Here is a 21,722-nt window from a genome sequence, read left to right as displayed (position 1 = left end):
GTATCAGGACATAATAAAAAATCATCTGGTCCTTAGCAGATCTGAAAATTAGGCAAATACAACTTCAGATGACCAACATCATATGACATAGTACACTGTGTCATGGTTTATTTCACAAAAATAAAGCCAAAATGGAGAAGCCGTGTGTGAAATGCTAAGTACACCATTACTACCTCCTTAGGAATTAAGAGACTATGTAGCAGTCAGGTGCTGCTACCCAAATGCCCTTGAGATCATCAGCAAGTTTGACCACCTGTATAAAAGATGAAGTTTTAGCAGTTTGTTGGTCTGGAGCATTTAGATGAGTGTTAACACAATGCCAAGAAAGAAACACATCAGCAATGATAGCAGAGAAGCAATTGTTATAAGGGGTTATAAGGCCATTTCCAAACAATTTAAAGGCCATTATTATACAGAAGAAGATTATTCACAAGTGGAAAACATTCATGAAAGTGAACCAGGTGTACTCTAATGAAATCATTAAAGAAATAAAAATTATATTAAAGGAGGGTTTGAGCCTGGATTGCATTAGTAATACAGAATACAAATTTCTGCTTAATAATAACCCCAGAATACTGTTTTTTATACCTTACCCAAGATTCATAAAGCAAATAATCCAGTGTTAGGAAGACCCATAGTCTCAGAATCCAATTCAGTCCTCGAGCCCCTATCCTAGTTTATTGATCATTTTTTCTGAAACCATTTACACCAGAAATACCAACATATATTCAGGACTCTAGCGATATGATTAATAAATTAGAGGAAGTTACAATGCAAGAAAAGGATATATTAATTACTCTGGATGGAAGATCATTATACACCAACATGCCTCAGGAAGAAAGCCTTAAGAATTTTAAGAATTACTTTAGACAAAAGAGTAGAGAGACATCCACCAACCTTCTTCCTGCATTCACTACCTGCGATAGCCTTGAAAAGGAACTATTTTAAATTTAATAACAAGTTCTATTGGCAAATAAAAGGAGTAGCCATGGGATGTGTCATGGCTCCAGAAGTAGCCAAATTATATATGCAGTCCTTTGAAGAGAAGATGCATTCTGGAAACCACCTATTTGAAGAAAATTAAATCAAATTGTTTAGATACATGGATTATGTCTTTATGTCTTTGGAGGGGCCCAGAGAGTTTATTAGAACAATTATTTGGATGGCTTAATATTCTGGATACAAACATTAAATTTGATACTAATTATAAATATGATGAGATATATTTCTTAGATAACACTATCAAGAAAGAACCAGGGAAATTGTATACAAAAGTATATAGAAAATCAACAGATTGCAACACTATTTGAGGTCTGACAGCTCCCATCCTGGATCTCTACATCAAGATCTCCCATTTTTAAGGATGAAAAAAAAACCCTGCACCAAGAGGAAGGACTTTGAGAAGGAATCTCTAATACTGATAAATCAGTTAAGGCAGGGGTCCCCAACCTTGGGCCTCCAGATGTTCTTGGACTACACCTCCCAGAAGCCTTCACCACCACCTCTGCTGGCCAGGATTTCTGGGGGTTGAAGTCCAAGAACATCTGGAGGCCCAAGGTTGGGGACCACTGAGTTAAGGGACAGAGGTCATAGATAATAGTTTTGCTAAGGCCAGTAATACCAGACTCAGTGATCTTCTAAAAAAACAAACCAAAAACCAAAATAACCTACAAATCATGTTAACTGTGTTCTGACACATGATCATGTCAATAACAAACTACAGAAATGCATAAAGAGGCATTGGCACGTCTTAGAAAGTATGGAAGGGTTCCAGGAGGGAGTAAAGGTATCATTCAAAAGAACAAGAAACCTAGGGGATATGTTAATTAAGAGTAAATTTAAAGACTGAGTACCACCACAAATCCCAAGCATCCTATTTATTTATTTATTTATTTATTTATTTATTTATTTATTTATTTATTTATTTATTTATTTATTGATACATACATACATACATACATACATACATACATACATACATACATACATACATACATACATACATACATACATACATACATACATACATACATACATACATACATACATACATACATACATACATACCCCGCCTATCTGGTCATTGCGACCACTCTAGGTGGCTAGAGTGGTCGCAATGGTTCTTCCCCTTCCACAGGACACCATCCCTGTGGACATTCGTACCTATTGTAGAAATACGTGTCACATGATGGAATTTAAAGATCCACAGAATGGCAAAGTATACATCCTGAAGAAATTTACAAACTGCAATACTAAAGGAGTGATCTGTGCCATAAGCTCTCCTTGCAACAAACTGTATATAGGGAAGACCTCTAGACCTCTTAAGATTAGGAGAGGAGAACATCTGAGTAATTTAAGAAATTGGGCACGTCACAGAATTTAACCACACAGTAAGAAATTTAATCGAAGTGACCAACATGAATTTGACCAAACTCCAGGAGGCAGTGGAAGACAGGAGGGCCTGGTGTGCTCTGGTCCATGGGATCACGAAGAGTCGGACACGACTAAATGACTAAACAACAACTAGAAGAGATTTATTATTCTGGGTCGTGGGCATGGTTCCTGTGAAGTATGAGAGGTCCTTATTGAGGAGGGAAATTGACTGGATTTGGAGGTTGAACACTCTAGCCCTTTGGGGCTAAGTGAAGAAGTAGATTTCTTGCTCTTACAAGAGCCCCCACTACTTTGCTGATTATCTCACTGTCCTTGACTCATCTGCCAGCTGAGAATAAGTAGATTCCATCCCTTTTGCATTTGCACTTTGGAGTAATGTTGAAGCTGGTAGAGACCAAATGAGATGGCTAAAGTTCTAAAAGCTTGGTATACATCTTATATGCTGTCATTAAGCTGTACTGGGAGTTTATGGAGCTCATTATGTGCATATATACTATTATATTGTTAACTGTATAGATAAGGAAAAAAAGTTGTAACTGTCTCAAGCCAGCTGTTTCTAAATTAACATATATTTCCATTTTATACTTAGCTCCTGAAGAAGGCCACCACTAAAATGTGTCGAGCCTGAGCTTTTTAGATAAGAATAAAGCCTGCATTGTCAATACTTTCAGACATCTTGAGACTCAGTTTCCCATTTGCATTTTTGCCACCAGATGTGCCAGTTCCCTCTATTTTGTATTTGGACAACGGCAAGAAGAACAGACGGCTAAGGTGTCTGCATTACTTCGTGACTAGAGTCAAGTGATACAGAATACTAATTTTGAGGAGGATATTTGGGAAGATAGCATTTTCGGAAGAAACTCTACCTCAGAACCCAACAGGGGTCTGATGCAGGTAACACAGAACTAGTGTGTTAAGCTCTCAATGGGATGAAATCTAGGCATAATCCACATTTCACAATGGTGTTCTTTAACTTCCCAGAACAATTATCTATAAAATCCAGTCTTTGATTTTGCCCCTACTAGGTACAGATGAATGACGATGCAGTTTCAGTTTATTTTAATTAATCATTTAAAATACTAACTTACTTGCCACTTAGGTTGGAAAGAGGTGTGTTGTTTTTTTTAAGTGGATGTGGGAAAACCTAAACCGACAGATGGTATCCACCCATGTCCAGAGTTTTGTGTGCTCAGCTCTAAAAAGGTCCAGGTTGTTATCCTAGTTTCTCCCATCATATTAGTGCTGAATGAGGTTGCCACTTCTTTTTTTCTTAGAGGCTTTTAACTGCCTCCAGATACAACATGGTCCCCTTCATCTAGAGAAAGCCTATACTTTGGCTGGTTCAAATGATGAAGAATTTTACTCCACTTTGATTTTAAATGATTTATCAACACATACATGTTTTTTAATAATTATTGTGTGCTGTCAAGTCAATTCTGACTTATGGCCTTTTCAGGATTTTCTAGGTAAAGAATACTCAGAAGTGATTTATCATTCCTTTCTTCTAGGGGCTCCCTGGGTCTGCACAGCTTGCCCAAGGCCACACAGGCTGGCTGTACTTTGCAGGAGGAACAGTGGGGACTTGAATTCCCAGCCACTGGCTCTGCAGCCAGATACCTACCCTGTTTCCCCGAAAATAAGACCAACCTGAAAATAACCCCTACTATGATTTTTCATAATCATAGGACAAACGCTGGCTCTATAGCTTGGAAACAGGGATAAGCACCGCACCCTAGAGTCCGACACAACTGGACTAAATGTCAAGGGGAACCTCTACCTTTACCTTACGATTTTTCAGGATGTTTGTAATATAAGCCCCACCCCCCAAAATAAGCCCCAGTTAAGTGAAACCCCGCCCTCCACCATTGTGCAGCAACCAGAAGACAATGACATGACTGTATTTGAATAGATGTGGATGGTTGTACATGAAAAAAAATAATAAAACATCCCCTGAAAATAAGGCCTAATGCTTTTTTTGGAACATAAATTAATATAAGACCCTGTCTTATTTTGGGGGAAACACAGTAGCTGTCCAGCCAACTTTTGTTTTTTTTCCATATTCAGAACAAAAATAACTTAAGTGTGTAAAGAAAAATAGATGGGGAAAAATGCAAAACAGACAGATTTCCCTCTCTCTGTAACCAAGTCATGGTGTCTTTCGTCCGGGTGCATTTTTCTTGCTTTCTGTGACCAAATGGCAACAATTCTGTTAAGCTCGGATGGTAAATGAAAGAACTTTCTTGCCTACAGTAGAAATGCTTTCATTATAGGCCATGACATTATGATTATTGTAAATTCATAACTTGAAATAGTCATGATTACAGGATTACAGGATTTATTCAATCAAAGGGCTCTCCCATTTATTGGCCTTTGCCTATTAAAACGCCAGCTTTCAAACTTAATGCATGTAAAGTCTTGTTTCCATTTGTAGCAAAGGCAATTAAGGAACTAAATACTCCTGTTGCATAGTTGCTGGAAGACTTTGCTATGAAGTTAACTGCATGATGTCAACCTGCAGCCATTCCTGCAGCCTCTGTATACGCGACTGCTGATGGAGGAATGTGACAGAAGGAGCAGACAGCTGCTAGCAGAACAGGGCAATGTCAGAAGCTAGGTCAAAGGAAGCTGTCTTCTCTCAATTAAAAAAGAAGCTGCCACACCTAGGTAAGTGCCTTGGAAAGAGCCATAACATGAGGCACAGGATAGCCCTGGATTTCTCAGAGCCTTATTGGGGGTTTTGTAATTGTTTGTCATGGCAGCCAGTATTTCCTGGAACATAATCTGTGTGCCATGATCTCTCCTGCCAAGCAGAGAGCCAAGGAATGTCAGCGGGACACTTTCTGCAGTTCAGCTCTCCTACTGCAAATGAGATGGTAAACCTGCTTCTCAGCTGTGCCCATTCACACTGCAGGTGAGGACTCACATATTTAATTGCCTTTTCATATTTGCCTTTAAAAAAACTCTTCCACATATTAAACTAAACAATAAGAGGAAGTGCAATCTTCTCTCTGACACACTAGTTAAAATTAACTTGATGGCACATAAGAAAAACACACAGATAGTAAACTATCACCCAAGTTATAGCAACCCTAATAGGGTTTTCAAGTTATGTGAGATACACCAGGACCCCTATATCTGTGGGGAATTGATTCCAAACCCACCACCACAGATGCTGAAAAAAGGGGACACTATTATACTAGCAAACACATGTTCTCTAGCTTCCTGTCGTGGCTATTCTGGTAATGACATCATGGAAATATAGTTCTCTAGCAAACACTATACATAGAGTGATCTCTGGCTCTAGTGGCCGGTTCTGGTAACTTCATCATTAAAATATATATTTTGAGAATTTTTCTTTTAATATTTTCAATATTTTCAGATGGTGGGTAAGTGAATCAGTGGATACTGATCCCTCAGATAAAAGGGTCATACTGTATTTAATTGAGGTTTTACCAGTTCCACTCCCCCAATGAGTTTCCATGGCCAAGCAGGAATCTGAATGCAAATTTTCTTTGTCCTGGTCCAACAATTCATCTACTGTACCACTTTGTGTCTCTTAATTACTTGGGTCTAGGATTATTTTCCTGCAGAGAAATGATTAGCCACATGGCCTTTCCAACAGCTTTTATGAAGTAGAACAAATCCCTGCTATTTGTAAGAACCCACCATCAGTTCATGTTGGTTAGTGACAAAAGCTCACTGTCAGGATTTTTTTTTGTGCATCACCAAAACGAAGGGAAAAAGAGGAAATGATTTTGCATTTACAAACTGTATTTATATGTAAAATTAGAAATACATTAACATACAAGTCAATTAAAACATGGCTGTATATTCAGGCCTTCCCTCCAGCTAATATCTTATCTTTCTTTTCATTTTTATTTTACTTATTTCTTATTCTGTCTTTGTATTGTATTTGTTATTGTATGATTTATGTAATATTTTGAGTTATTTTACTGTTCTATGTGATATTGGAAGCCACCTAGAGTGGTCTTATAGACCAGATGGGTGGGGTACAAATCAAATCAAATCAAATCAAATCAATCAATCAATAAAATATATTAAATTTAAAAACAATGCATCTAACCCTAACAGAGGAGATTGTGGGCAGATGAACTTTGTAGCTGCTCAGCCTGTTATCCACATGGTGGCTATTGATAAGCAATTTTGAGGCTCCAATTCTCTCTTCTTATGGGATTTGATTTCAAGATGAAATATAGACTGCTCATCTTTTCAGAGATGGCACCTTCAAACAAAGGACGATGCTCTGTAAAGGAAGATCTCTGGCCACTTACCTAGAAGATAAGTCAGTGTGCTCCACAATATGCATGGTTTCTATAGCACAGAATGGGAATTTGAAATGTTTCTTTGATGACAGGAAATCTACTAGCAGGTGGGTGCCTGGGACAAAAACCAATTGACTAAGGCCCAGTTTCCCAAAGTGTGTGTCATAGCACCCGGTGCCCCTTGCAGCTCCCTGGTACACTGCCAAACCAGCCAGGAGCAATGTGGAAACTTTTCTTTGATTTCCCCCCCCCAAGCAGGTAGCGGTGCTGCTGCTACTGCTCTTCCACCACCAGCACCAGCTCCTTCGTGCTCATTTGCTTCCTGCTCCACCCTGCACCCCTTGCTGCTCTTCCTGCTCTATTGCTGCCACTGCTGTGCCTACAGCAGCCATGAGTGGAAAATAAATTGGGAACCACTGGACTAAGGAGTAAGGAGTTAGTCCCTTGGTTACTGAACTAGAGCATGAAGTGGCAATGGAGAGGAGTGGCAATGGGATTAAGGATGTGAAGAAATTTTGCCATTTGTATTGATTTCAGCTGAAGCAGACTGCCTTGAGGTTGTGGGACAGCCTGCTGAGAATCCTCTAACCCCCATGAAAGATCTTGTTTCAAGTGCAAGAATGAGCTATACTGCACAAAGACAAAACAAGTTTTACATCCCTGATGGGAGTCTGATTTAAAGGATGGTGCAGGAGAGACACTTTATTTTATCTTACATTTTTTATACAAGAGGTGATACTGCTTAAATATCGTGTGATCCCTGGATGTGGGACTAAGATAGAAATTGACCAGGAGATCAACATTAACAAGGTTAACATTTCCCTTTTCTCATTGGAAAACTGAATTTTGACTGGGGATAAAATGCATTTGTGTTGGAACTTTTGGATTTGAGTCTGAAATCTTTTACTGGCAAATGTGTCTGCATGGGGAAAATAATTCTAAAAATCAGCTGCAGTCTTCAACTGTGGCTTCACAGAGATGTCAAATCCTTACTTCTCAAAGGAATTTTTCTATAAAGAGTGTTTTTTTTTCTGTGCAGCATAAGATTCTTCTTATTCTGTAAATGTGTGTGTATTCCCCAAGGTTCCTAAGAACACACAACACTCGCTTCCTGATGATATCACCACCATCAAATGAATTTTGCTGGGTGATAACAGGAACAGTGCTGAAGATACACTGGCTGTACTGGAAATGTGACAAAACAATTTAACCCAGGGGCTAAAAATGTGTAAAGCTCCAAAACAGACAAGGCAGTTGAAAAAGAAAATAAGTGATATTAAAGCCAGTCAGTACAGTTGGCCGAGACAAGGTCAGATGACCTAAAATAGTTTTGCTCCCAGAAAGATCCTCACCATGGTGAATGAAAGGATCAAAGCAACTTGTAGCACCTTAAAGCAACTTCAAGACAAAAAGTTGCATTTGGCATACATGATTGCGTTCTGCAGCCATTTCATCAGATGCTGTGTAGTCCATGAAAGTTTATATCAGATAAAATGTGTGAATCTTTAAAGTGCCACAAGATTCTTTGTTACTTTTGCTGCAAAATGGAACATACTCCTCCTCTGCAGGATATTTTTTGTCATAGGAAGTATACAACAAACTGGCTCTTGCTAGGTTTACTAAGAGGTTGAAAGGAAGAACAGAAGTAGGTATGGCCTGTGGATTGGGGCACGGGGTGCCTCACTTTTGAATTTCAGGGCGCACCCCCATGACCCAGTTAAAAGCTATTTATTGACAGATCTTCACCTTTCTCAGGGCACCACCAAAAAAACAGCATCACTGTGTCACATTCCCTCTCTGCCCAAGGCCACAGGAAACACTGCACTAATTATTTTTGTGGCATCGATACATTGTATGTTTCCCATACTGGCCCCCTATCACTGGAAGCCGGTGTCCAGCAGGGTAAAGAACAAAGTGATAATGTGATCATAGGTTGTACTGGTGTTATTTAGGAGAGATAAATAACTGTGATGTGGAAATGCCATTTTCTGCCACAGCTTACTATTCTATATAAGGTGTAGTTCCGAATTAGAGATGCTCCACAGACCATATAGCAGTCAAAATATGAAATTTCTAGTCTAGTCTTTTAATTACGTAGTTTGTTAAGATAATGTTCACAGATGTGACCTAATTAAGAGTCAAACTTTTATAACTTAGAAAATATGCCTTTGTAACATTTTTTATGAATACTTTTGTAACACTTTAGATATATTTTGAAAGTTCCATATTAATTTTTGTTAGAGCAAGTTCTCACTTAGTTCATTGTTATACTCACACTCTTTTAACATTGTACTGATTTTATAGATCGTTTTTGGATATTCAATAGATAGCAGCATAACACATTTATACTGCTTGCATATGCCTATTCAATAAAAGGAAGAAAAGTAGAGACTTTTTTTGGACATTCAGTTTATCTGTCTTGCGTGGTGAACATAGATTAGATGGATATTCAGAAGAAGGGAGAATTGCACAAGATGCAAAAATATTCCTCTGGGTCACACTGTGACTTTCCCATTTGAAATAAATGCCAGCTGTGACAAACACTGGCTTCTGATTTTTCCCTATAAAGTTCTGTGAGACTCATAGGGAGAAGTTCAGACCTAACTTGATATAGCAAAGACAGTAAACCTATTCCTGGACTGTACCACATTAGACAACACGTACAAGTCACATGACTGAACACTTCAACCTAAATGGAAATATGCCACCCTGAATTAAAAAAGTCACATGTTAGGAAAAAGAGCTTCTTATTGACCACCCTCAATCTGAAATGCTACTGTTAATCAGTTAGAAGCCTCGGGTTTTCAATGTGCAATGACACTAATGGGAACGGGATACAAATTGAATAAATAAAAAAATATAAATAAATTAGAAAAATCTAGGGGAAAAAGATACAGGTGGAGGGGACAGAGTCTTACACTCTTATTTCTGGCATTTTTATACTGCCTCACTTAGTGAAAATCCACTACTCTGAGCAGTCTTGCAACAAAACATAAAACTTTCCCAACTTTCCCCCATCCTCAAAATTAAAGAAATAAACAAACAAGCAAACCAATAAAATTCCAGGCAAATAAATAGACAACGAAAACGACAATGATGACGACAACAACAAGAAGAACAACAGTAACAACTCTGCATGGTGGCAACACTCCTTAATAGCAAAGAGGGGGAGTATGTCCTTGAAGGCTTCTTTAAAAAGTTTGGTCATTCGGCAAGAAAATAAGGAATTATGGGAGGCTTTAGCATGTACTCCAATTAGCTGAGAAATGGAACAAGACTGATAGTTTTTCATGTCTGTTGATATGGAAGAGTTCCAAATATCCCTTCATGAAGGCCAATTCACAAAGTTATGTACCAGAAAATGAAATGATTAAATCCATACATGGCACCATCATTTGTAAATGGTACACAAATTTAAATGGATTTGACATCTCAAAGCTTACGTGAGGGGGCCCAGGTTTCTGCTAGTCACCACTTCCATACAGACTGAAAGGAACTGGGAGTTCTTAGCTGCACCTGTTCCATTTGCAGTCTATGGCACTTGCACATTTGGGCAGCCTTTCAGCATACCCCCAAAATGTGAAAGATGAATCAACTTGCATATGCAGGGCACAATCAGTCAGGAACCTGTGAGGTTTGTTTCTCTTCAGTTCCTCTTCTCTACTGTAACTGAATGTGGATAAGAAAAGTTAACTTCTTTTGAATGACAACTTCAAGGGTACTGCAGACAGCATAGCTGCAACTATAGTCTCGAAAAATAATTTCCTCTGTCTCTGTTTAAAAACAATAATGATTGCATTTCTACCACTCCCCCCCCCCGCCCATTTCTCTAGTAATTTCCTGTGGACTGAATGTTAGATTATTAGATCCTTAAGGTCAGGGATCTGTCCTCTTGAACTCTTTTCTGCACTATATACTGTGGGCACTACGCACTATGGTATATGAATGTATGCATGATTTGCCTGCTTGTGTGTTTACTACGTTACTCTGAGAAAGAGTGGCAATATGGTGGCATTTACCCCACAAAGGATACATAAAAAAACAAAAAACAGAACCAACAGCTAATAAATGCATCCAGTTTCCATGGAAGAGAAAAACTGCTCTTTCAGCATCATTCACACACTGCTTCCCAAGATATTCCACAGTTTTAAAATCACCTTTACAGACCACAAATAAGGGGTATCAGTAGTTTTGCACACAGAGAAGTGTCAATATTCCAACCTGGGTGGTTAAAGAATGGCCCTGAACGAATTGGGACCTAGAAACATGCTAATTAATATGCCTGACAGTGTGAATTATCTAGGTGATTGGGCAAAATCACTCAGCTACAGAAGGAGATCTCCTTCCTGCTGCCAAACCCTTTGTCCTTTTGCTTCACAAGTAGTTCTGTTACAGCATAACTTCCCAATGGCATCTTGGGAGGGCCCCCTATCTGGGATTGCCAGTTGAGCAGCTTCTTATTCGGGGGGGGGGGGAGGCAGGAATGACAGCTGGGAGCAGAACTGCTTCTGTGCCAACTGTCTATGGAAAAGGACAGAGAGATAATCCAGGTGACTCAGTCTGGATAAATGACAATCAGGTAATATGATAACCTAAAACTGGGAGGAGGTGAGACAATGTATCACACATAGTCTTACCCACCACACATCCACTATCTTTCTTGCTCCAAATGGCAGGATATACCCAAGTGCATGCACTGCAATGCTAGCTGAGAAAGAGCAGCAGTGGCTTCTCAGGCTTTAAAATCACTTCACATACATTTCACCTTTCTCTTCCTCTGGCACGGCTCACTGTAGGATCTGTTTTCCTACTTGTAGATCTAGAGAAGCACAGCAATCCCTGATACTTCAGCGGGCAGCTTGGTATCTGACTTAGCAAGGGGAAAGCAGTGCTTTAATCCTGCAGTCCTGCAGTGCTTTGATCCCTGCTTTCTCCTCCACTTGCTAACCCCTGTTGGGGGGGAAGAAAGTGGAGGGGGAAAGCAGGGATGAAAGTGTTGCAGGATTGCTTTGATCCCTGCTCTCCCCTCCACTTGCTAAGCACCATGGGGCTTATCAAGTGGAGGGGAAAGCAGGGATCAAGGTGCTGCAGGATCTCTGCTTTGTTCTCTCCGCAGCTTTCTTCTGTGTATAAAACAACCCTCAATTTTTAGTCTAAAGATTTTAGACAAAAGTATTGTCTTATACACGGAAAAATACAGTAATATGCAGCTCTGAGGAAACCCCAGGCCTGAAGGACAAAAATATCAACAGCAAGAAATACAAATACCTTTAATGTTGAGTGGAGTTCTGATGTGATGACAAAACGTGGTTAATCTCCTTTGCACTCCTTGTGGGGGATACAGTTTTTACAGATATGATAACACATTCATGTAATATAACAGAGGTTCCCTCCCTGTAGTTCGTAAGTAATTGGTGGCCTATGAGCTCCTCTGTGCATCCCAAGAGAAGAGTCAGAGAATATGGACCTGGGAAGCAGCACAGTCCCAGGGCGCCCCCCCCCCGGGAAGGGACTAGTAGTATTTCCTACCCTACAAAACTCTGCAAAGGGTTACCATAAGTCATAATTGACTTGATGACATGCAATTATTATTAATTACAAGGTTCAGTCCAATGGAAGGGTATAGGACTGATAAGAAAATTAAAAGGAAAAAAACCCAGTAAAAACCAAAAGAAAAAGAACGAGAGAGTAAAATCTGCTTCTGAAGACAAATCTACCATGTTCCTGAAGGAGTAGATTTTGAACCATGCAAGTTCACACTGAAGTAACCTTTAAACCACCACAACATTTTGTTCCTTGCTCTCTCTCTCTCTCTCTCTCTCTCTCTCTCCTCTCTGTATTTGCTCTTGTTTCCCCTCCCCCCACTCATTAATTTCGTTAACAGACTAAGGATGTGATGAGATGGCAATATAACATTGTGCTGGATTGCTCTGAAAAACGTTGCACCCAACTTTAAAGAATTTTGATCTCCAAAACAATCATCACATCTTAAAATAAAAAATATGGTATGACTTAGGTATGTGCTTCAGTATGTTAAACAACAGCAGTATGTTTAATGTTTCAGCAAGATCCTCCAGAAATTTTCAAGTGGAAAGCAAAGGAATGTTTGCAAATCTCTGGCTGAAAAGCAAGCCATAGGGCCACTTAGGTTCCAAACACTAGGCTGCCTATTTTCTACTCAGTAAACTGTCTCCCTGGAGGACAGATTAGGGATATAATGGAAGGACTAGGTAAAAGGTAAAGGTTCCCCTTGACAATTTTTGTCCAGTCGTGTTCGACTCTAGGGGGCGGTGCTCATCCCGGTTTCGAAGCCATAGAGCCAGCGTTTTGTCCGAAGACAATCTTCCGTGGTCACATGGCCACTGCGACTTAGACACGGAACGCTGTTACCTTCCCACCAAAGTGGTCCCTATTTATCTACTTGCATTTGCATGCTTTCGAACTGCTAGGTTGGCGGGAGCTGGGACAAGTGACGGGCGCTCACTCCATCGCGTGGATTCGAACTTACGACTGCTTGGTCTTCTGCGATTTAGCCCGCAGTGCCACCACGTCCCTCTTTTTAGTTCTTCTTTGTGGTGTCATTTGTTCCCACTAGGTTAAGAACAAAAGGATATGCACCTGTGGCTTTTATGAGTGATCATAACCTAGTGGGAACAAATGACACCACAAAGAAGAACTAAAAAGAAATTACATCAGTCTTTTAACCTCTAGGAAAGAAACTCAAGGACTTTGGCACCCAGATAGTCTTCTCATCCACCTACCATTACACAGAAGAGGAATAGGAAGGGAAATACTCTGAACAGATGACTGGCTACAAGGGTGGTGATGATGTGAGGGGATTCAATTTTGGGACCATGAAGATGAACTGCTGGCAAGTGACGGCTTGCACCTCACAAGAGTTAGGGGAAATGTGTAAAATACAAAGAAAGAGGATCAGATTGCAGCTTGAGACTGATAAAAAAACCCAACAGTCAGGGAGTCCCTTACTACTTTAAATGAGTTCAAATCCCCTGAGCTGGATAAACTGCATCCAAGGTTATTGAAGGAACTGGTTTAAGAGATTGCAGAACCACTGTCTATTATTTTATTGACATCATGGAGGATGTGTGAAGAACCAGATATTGGAGGAGAGCTAACCATGTTCCAGTCTTCAAAAAGGGCAAAAAGGAGGAATCAGGGAACTATAGACCAGTCATCCTGCCATCAATTTCATGAAAAATTCTGGAGCAGATTATACAGCAGTCACTCTGCATTCATCTTGAAAACAATGCATTAATAACTACTGTAGAAGCCAACATGAATTTGTCAACAGCAAGTCCTGCTAGGCTAATCTCATTTCATTGTTTTGATTAGGCAATCTCTCTGGTTGATAGTGGGAATGCTGTAAACATAATATATCCTGACTTCAAGCCTTTGACAAAATGCTCCATGATATTCTGATTCATATGCCCCCAGAAAGACTAGGGCCACATATACCAGAAAGACCACTGCTAACAAATGTTAACAACCCATGACAATGTGTGGATAAGAACTGCATAAATGGGATTATCCCTGACCCCCAGTCCTTTGTCCTTCTATGGAGCCTATTCAGATCCTTGTTAACTCCAGCTGTATGGGGATATTTGTATTCATATATGAATACAAATACCCCCATCTCTAGTGGTGAATGCTCCAACACTGGAAGCATTTAGGAGAAAATTGGACAACCCATCAGATCTGCCTTGACTTGAATTCCTACACTGAGCAGAGGGTTTGACTTGATGGCTTTATAGGCCCATTCCAGCTCCATTATTCTATGATTATACCTGAAGCCACAGAATGTTGTTCAGTCTTTTCTTGGAATGGAGGGAGATGACACAGCCCATAGCTGATTTCTATGTTGAATTTTTATTCTTAATCCATGTTCTTATCCTCTGACCTCATTTTTCTACAGGAAAAACATATTGCTTCTCAATGCCCTCAATGGCCAGGAACAGTTAGATGTTCTTTAACATATTTGATATGCATTCTTGAAATATTAATTTTATTTTCTGTCACTATATGGAGGTAGTGTTGTTTTTCAGTCTTTCAGCTAAATGAACAGTAGTGCTCAATATTTTCAGTCTGAAAACAGATATTTAACTGCTATGGTAAGGCACCACAGTATATTCTCAATCTTTTTCCCCCTGCCCTGCTCATATCCCCCACCCTTGTTTTTTTTTAATTCAGTTAACTATCTTCCTCATAACTTTTCCCTCCTTTTTCTTCATTTTTGCTTTTCATCTTTAGCTTTTTTTTAAAAAAATGGTGGTGACAAACATATAGGGCCCACCTTCCATACTGTTCTCTCTCTCTCTCTCTCTCTCTCTCTCTCTCTTTCTCTCTCTCTCTCTCTCTTTTTAAGAGCTTCTCTGGACAAAAATCATTTATGACAGATAGTATTTATTTGAAATCACTCCTTACCAGCCTTGTAGGCTTGCAACTTGCCATGGGGGTTATGTTTTTTTCCTCAGGCTTCAATTGGGTCTGGGTGTTGTGGGGGACTGTGGCTACCTAAGGTCCATGCGAGGGCAAAAATTGCACCAGAAACCTCAGACATTGCCTACTCCAGCTCTAGACTATAATAACTGAGCTCTAGATGGAAGACTGTGTTATTTTAATGCCACAAAATGTATTCCTTTAGAGTAAACCAGATCATCCTGTTTACTACAACCAGGGACTTCTTATATATATAAGAATATTCAGAAGCATACAATCCATCATTAGCATGAGTGTGATCGCACATTAATTAGCACATAAAATGGATGTTGACTCTCTTGTAAAACTGGGTCAGCTTTCCTGAGTTTTCAGATGAATTTACCTGACAAATTAATGCTATTATTGAGTTGTCGGTAAATGGAAGACATTTATTGAGCCAGAGAAATAAGTAAGCTTTGATAATTCTTTTGTTTTTGAAACATAGCATGTGTATCATACTCACCATCAACAGTGGACTACACAACATAGAGAATCCTACAAACCCAAGGACTAAACCATGCAGCCAACCTGGATAGCAATTCTGTTCCCATGCCCATTCATTTATATGATTAATAGAACGTTATCGCCATGTTATAAACACGATTGTCGAATCCCCAGGCATATTACCATGGACTCATTCACCTGCTCACCCCACAACATGATAGATACCAGTTACCATCACGAGACACTGCTATTCATCAGGTCATCAAATCCAACTCTCTGCTTAATGCAGGAATCCAAGTAAAAGCAGATCTGACAGCTGGTCATATCTCCCCTCAGTCTTCTTTTCTCAAGGCTAAACATGCCCAGTTCTTTCAGTCAGTCCTCATACAGCTTGGTTTTGGAGACTATACTTATGAGATTTGGAGACTACGTTTTCAAATATTTGAAAAGTGCTATCATATTCCCCTCAGTCTTTTTTTCTCAAGACTAAAAATTTCCAGTTCTTTCATTCTTTGCCCATAGGGCTTGGTTCCCTTGATCTGTAGTACATCAATTGGTCACCACCAGCAAATAGAGTGAACCAGACTGTGCTTTCAGTGCTTCAAAAATGCAGCACTCTGAAATGCTGATCCTAAAATTTTCATAGTTCAACAAAAGACTTCAAAAATAAGCTTTGGCATGAAACTGTTGAACCAGAATTCATCTATTCAATTTGGACTTAACTGAGACTCTGGATCATTTTTTGCAATTAACATGGCAACTGCATGAGTAAAGGAATGTAAGACAATGTTCTTAACATACAGATATCTGGAGTCTGGTTAAAAATATTTTTTACCTCTTGCATTTAATAACTTTTGGTCCCCCTGTTCATACTTCTTTTCATCCATGTGTGAATTTATCTGCTGTTTAGGATAATATGGAAGCTGATGTGGCAATACATTTGGCAGTCCTAAAAGTACCTTCAAAACTTTGTCAAGGGTTTTATGTATGCGTAGTATTCACAGAGATGGCGGCTCTAAAGATCAGAAATATCTTTTGGGATGCTGAGGGATTCCATATTTTTCCAGTGCAGAACACCCATTTCACTTACCATGGGAATGCTACCATAGATGGCAAATAATTGCAGCAAATACGTAACCCCTCCCTGACTATTTAGGACAACTAAATTCAAGAGAAGCAAATATAGCTTTCATAAGACGATGCGAATTTCTGGTGATGCCTGCCTCCACTTGCAGGTTTCACTGAACTAGTCATCCCATACCTTTGGTCCCTACAGCTTGTGAGAAAACAACTCCTACCAATCTTGGCCATCCTGGCTAGGGATGATGGGAATTTTAGCTAGATGATAATTGGGAACTCAAGTCTGGAAGCCACTGTGCTGGGCACTGCCCATACAATAACGTGGCCACAAAAGTTAAATGAAATCTGAGATTATTAGCATGCTGAGATTTGATTTCTTAGCACTCCCAGAACCAAATTCCCGCCTCATGCAGCTGAAGTCTGAAATTGTTTGATGCACAGAGGAGTACAATGTTTGTGCCGGTCTGTGCCAAGGAAGAGGTTTGTGACCCCTTGAAATAAAAAGCAGTGAGCGGCGCAGCGGTCACAGAGGAAATGGCAAAACAAATTATAAATGCCAGTTCTGCTGTCCCTTCTATTCTGGGTTGCCACCCACCTGGGTGAAGAGCAAGACAGGAGCTTCTTAGCTTGAAACATACACTATGATTATGACAGCACTGGCTTGCATTCTCTCCTCTTCGTGACATGACAGCAAGCAGCCTCTACTTTGGCGCACTGCATCTGGGCTGATTATCTCTTGCTCCTAGCAAGAGCAGATATTGGATTTACTGCACTATCTATTGCAGTAACAGATGGGGGAGAATCAGGGTGGCAGGAAACCTCTCCCCATCCCCTTACCTGCTGGAAGGGAAAGCAAAGTGGAATGTGGCAAAGGCAGAACTGCTCAGCGCTGCCAGCCGGCTGCACTTCAAGCCCCATTCTCCCCTTGGAGGTGTGGATGTCTGATGAACAGCTCAGCCAGCTGCTTGCTCAGGGATTCATGCAGGAGGCTGGGGAGTTTTCCCCATCTCTTGCTGTCGTCATGCTAGTTTTCTCTTTCTCTCTCTCTTTTTTTCTCTCTTTTTTAGCTGCTCAGGTCTAGTGTGCTATCCAGATTTAGTCTCCCTGTAAATTTGCCTGAAGCTGCTGGGGAAGAAAAATAAGATAAATGCTGGTTGCATTTTGTGCACAATATCTTGTTGATGGTATAACAAAACAGTCCCAAACTGTGCTGAATGCAAACGTGGAGCAGAGCATCACTGTTTAATTTTTGGGAAGGATAATTGCTGGGCTGGTTTTCATGTTTAGCCTGAAAGACTCAAGGCAGCTACGAAGTATGCAGTTGTTGTTCATCCTCTGTGAAAGACTGAAAGGTCTTTCACAATAATCTTTTTGTCATAGGGGTGTATCATACTGGCTGCTCCCTCAGTGTCTTGCCAATCAAACTACTGTGGAAGCACAATTCAAACCCTAACCCTAACCTTAAATCAGGTTCCAGTCAGATAGAGGTTCAAAATGTTAATCAAAGAGCAAGTAAAACTGTATATTTATAATCTTCTTTGCCAAACAAGCCTCTGCATGTGTAACGGTTGCCCCACGTCACTCCTCCTGTCGCTCACAGTCTGGATCTCATTTGCATGAGCCTATGAGAGGAGTGGAGGGCTGGAGTCAACGGATATAAGGAGGTTTGGCAGAAGAGATGAGGAGGAGATAGAGAAATTGCAGATAGATAGAGAGAGATAGTCAGGGAGATTGTGAGAACAGATATAAGCTGGTCAAGATTAATAGATAGAGCAGGTGGTGATTAGTTATGTGGCAAGATATATGATATTTTAATGATTTGATTGTATGCATTGGATAAAGAACATCTGGGATTCTGATTAAAGTGAATACACTTCAATAAATAAGTTCTGTTGGCAGTAACCAGACAAGTGTCTGACTAAAGTTCTTTATATATTGTGGATAAAGGAAATCCACTGGTGGCAGTGAGGGAAAGAGGGAACATCCCAATTGGTGCCTGCTGGTGGGAGGACATAGCGTGAGCTCCTTTTGTTTGGGGGAAACAAGCAGGGGCCTCGAGGTAAACGTCACAGCATGTTTGCTCAGATGAAAGTCCAACAGGGATGATAAAAGGAGGTGAGGGATTGCATCCTTAACTATGTAACCTTGTCTTTTTAATTAGAGTGGTTTCTCCATCCCTGCACAAAATCCTAGAAAATCACCAGGAAACGTCCTGACTCTTTTTGCACCCTGGAATCCTGATTTTCAATTGAGGATGCACAGAAACCACACAGATGTTTTATGTGTCAGGTAAAACACTCTCTATGTGCACAGAACGATTATCCTCTAGAGGGCTACATCACAGGAGTAAAATCTGGCATTGCACAGATGTTCAAAGAATAGTTTTGTGTAGAAAGCTAAACATACTGTTGAAAGAACCTGCGTAGGCAAGCACATAAAAGCTTATGATTTTTTTTAAAAAATGTTCATCTTAAAGTTACTACATGATTTATTATTTCTTCTTGAGCTTAATGAGCATCAGAAGAATCATGGAGTAGTGGCCATGCCTGGCAGAGTATATGTAAAATAGGTTTTCCCCCCAGTTTAATTCATTTCTATGCCATTCTTTTTCTAATTCTATGATTCTGTGCTTCTATCTGTGGTGCACACACCACACATACAGAGGAAATGGCCTAACACTTCTAGCACCTGCTGTCTTCAGTGGCCAATTAAAAATATCCCCAAGGTTTTTACTACATGCTTTCCTCTGTGCTTTCTAGCAGCCATCCAATTTTGCTGGTCCCCAAGGAGGTGGCTTAAGATCTTTTGGTAAATGTACCTCCTAGGGAGGTTCTTAACAGACAACTTGTGGATTGATTTGGAGTCTGCTGATCTGCATGCCAATTGCTTATGCTAGAGGAACAACCTTGTATTTGCTCCAGTGCCACTTTGGCAGCTCAAGATCTCTCTCGCTCTTACTCTCTCAGTCTTGAAACTCAGGGGTGGGGGACCACCCATGCATGTACCATTAGCTGCCAGTGACACAGGATGAGAGCTGCTGCCACAGAGTAGATAACAGAATGGCAAAATTCATGGCATGTCCACTCCAAATATCTTCTTTTAAGCTAGGGCTCACTGGAGACCTGTTTCTATATAGGAGTTTTATCCAAGGGTTTCGCCTCATTACATAGGGCACTATTGATGGTCACAAAGAACCTGGGATTTGGAGAAAAGGACCCCAAGCTAAGGGCTGCATCTACACTACAAATTTGGGTTGGGTTTGGGTGAATACGCTGGCTGGATAGAGCAGTAGTTTAGGTATCTGGCTGTGGAGTCAGAGGCTGAGAGTTCAATTCCACACTGTGCCTCCTTGGAGAAGAGCCAGCCTGTGTGGCTTTGGGCAAACTGCACAGTCCCAGGATGCCCCCAGGAGAAGGGAATGGAAAACCACTTCTGAATACTTTTTAAGATTTCCTTTTGTTAAAATTAATTTTTCATAGGGATAGGGGTTGAGGTACAAATAGGGGAACAAGGTAAAAAAAGGGGAGGGGGAGGGGGAAAGGGTAAAATTCCAGAGAGTGAAAAAGTATTCTTACATCCGCTATAAAGTTATATAAAAAAGGGAAATCATACAAAGAAAAACCAAGGTAGTGATTTTCCAGAATATCTATAGTTACTAATCTTCCACTTCTTTGTGCTTTCTCTTTCTTTTTCTTTTTATCTTTAAACTTACTAATTGTATACATTTGTATATATTCTGCCAAGTTTATATCCACTGCTCTAAATCAATGTTTTAACCAATATTTTGTGCCCATTTTATCATATAATCTTTCACCATAAAGTACCCTCTTATATTTTACATTTCCATCATTTGTCCATCTATAGAACATCTTATCTATATTTTCTTATTCTGCCAGGTTTATATCCACTGCTCTACATCAATGTTCTATTTTGTGCCCCTTTTATTATGTAATCTTTCATTCCTTCATCTTCCATTTTATCGACCATTTGTATTTACTTAAATCCGCTCCCCAAAGCTTCATCAACTCCACACACTGTCTCCTACTTTGTCCCATCCGCCACAGCATATGTCCCATCATCTCCATTCCCTTCCATAGTAAAGTTCATCATTTGCTGCACTTCTACTGCTGACATCTCCATAAGAGGGGTTAACAAATTAGCTGTCAGCTGCACTGTATCTTCACCTTTTTCTTCTGAAGTTTTCTGGGATCTAGAAGTAAAATTGTCTCCCTCTGTTTGTAGTTTTAGTAAGTTGATTTCATTTTGTTTAATACTTTTCAGGATTTTTCTATGTCCGGAAAGCACCACAAGTCAGAATTGACTTGACAGCACATCATATTGATGATGATGACTGGATTAACAACTGTGTAACAGCCATATTTAAGGAATTCTGGCAGCCCTGCCATTCTGGGAGTCATGTGGGTATAGGGATTTCTGAGAAAATACATTTCCCAAACTATAGTTATAGGGTTTTGTTAACAAAGGCAAGAATGACATCTAATGTTCTATAAAACAGATATAGCTCTACTGTATGTCTGTCTAAAGATTGTCATTATGAAAGCATGAGCACATTTGCAAACTAAGCCTTGACACATTATTTTACAAGTTGCACCTCAAGTAAATATGAAAACTATTATTCATATTAATTTTATTATCTATAACATTGTCTATTTCCAAGGAATAACTATATTAGAGAAGCACTGTTCTGCCTACACATACTTGGGTATAGATGGTATAACATTAATACAGATATGTATTCTTGCCTTATTAACTGCAAGAAAGTCTTTGACAAACTCCAGCAGGGTATGTTGGTAGAATTGCTGGAAAACAGAAATCTTGATTCATTGGCTATCTGTACTGGCAACAAAAAGTAGTAGCAAAAGTGGAAGTAGAAATGTTGAGTACAACAAGGATATACTTTTGCTACTGCTTTTCAGCTGTACTCAAGTAAGATCTTGAGAGAAACACTTGCTGATTCAAATGATTGTATCGTTATCATTGGTAGCAAAATTGACATCCAATATA

At 39.8% G+C, this 21,722-nt stretch overlaps 1 protein-coding gene and 1 long non-coding RNA gene across 11 annotated transcripts in view; one reads left to right on the top strand and one right to left on the bottom strand.

Moving 5' to 3' along the window:
• LOC110081674 (uncharacterized) overlaps positions 1–21,180 on the top strand; it is a 36,925-nt gene extending 15,745 nt beyond the window's left edge. Inside the window, exons 2-3 of one of the 2 annotated variants that reach the window (XR_013544632.1) lie at positions 3,108–3,288; positions 18,859–21,180. This is a non-coding gene — a long non-coding RNA (uncharacterized LOC110081674). Of the gene's footprint in view, positions 1–3,107; positions 3,289–3,902; positions 18,033–18,858 lie in introns of those variants that run through there. The other variant, XR_013544631.1, reaches the window with a different exon arrangement.
• The window catches only part of TNR (tenascin R), a 618,967-nt gene that overhangs the window by 372,542 nt on the left and 224,703 nt on the right, over positions 1–21,722 (bottom strand). The window lies entirely within an intron of this gene.

This window comes from Pogona vitticeps, chromosome 4 (assembly GCF_051106095.1).
Source record: "Pogona vitticeps strain Pit_001003342236 chromosome 4, PviZW2.1, whole genome shotgun sequence".
Taxonomy (NCBI): domain Eukaryota; kingdom Metazoa; phylum Chordata; class Lepidosauria; order Squamata; family Agamidae; genus Pogona; species Pogona vitticeps.
Note: the sequence above shows the minus strand (reverse complement) of the source record. Positions and strands in the feature narration are given on the sequence as shown.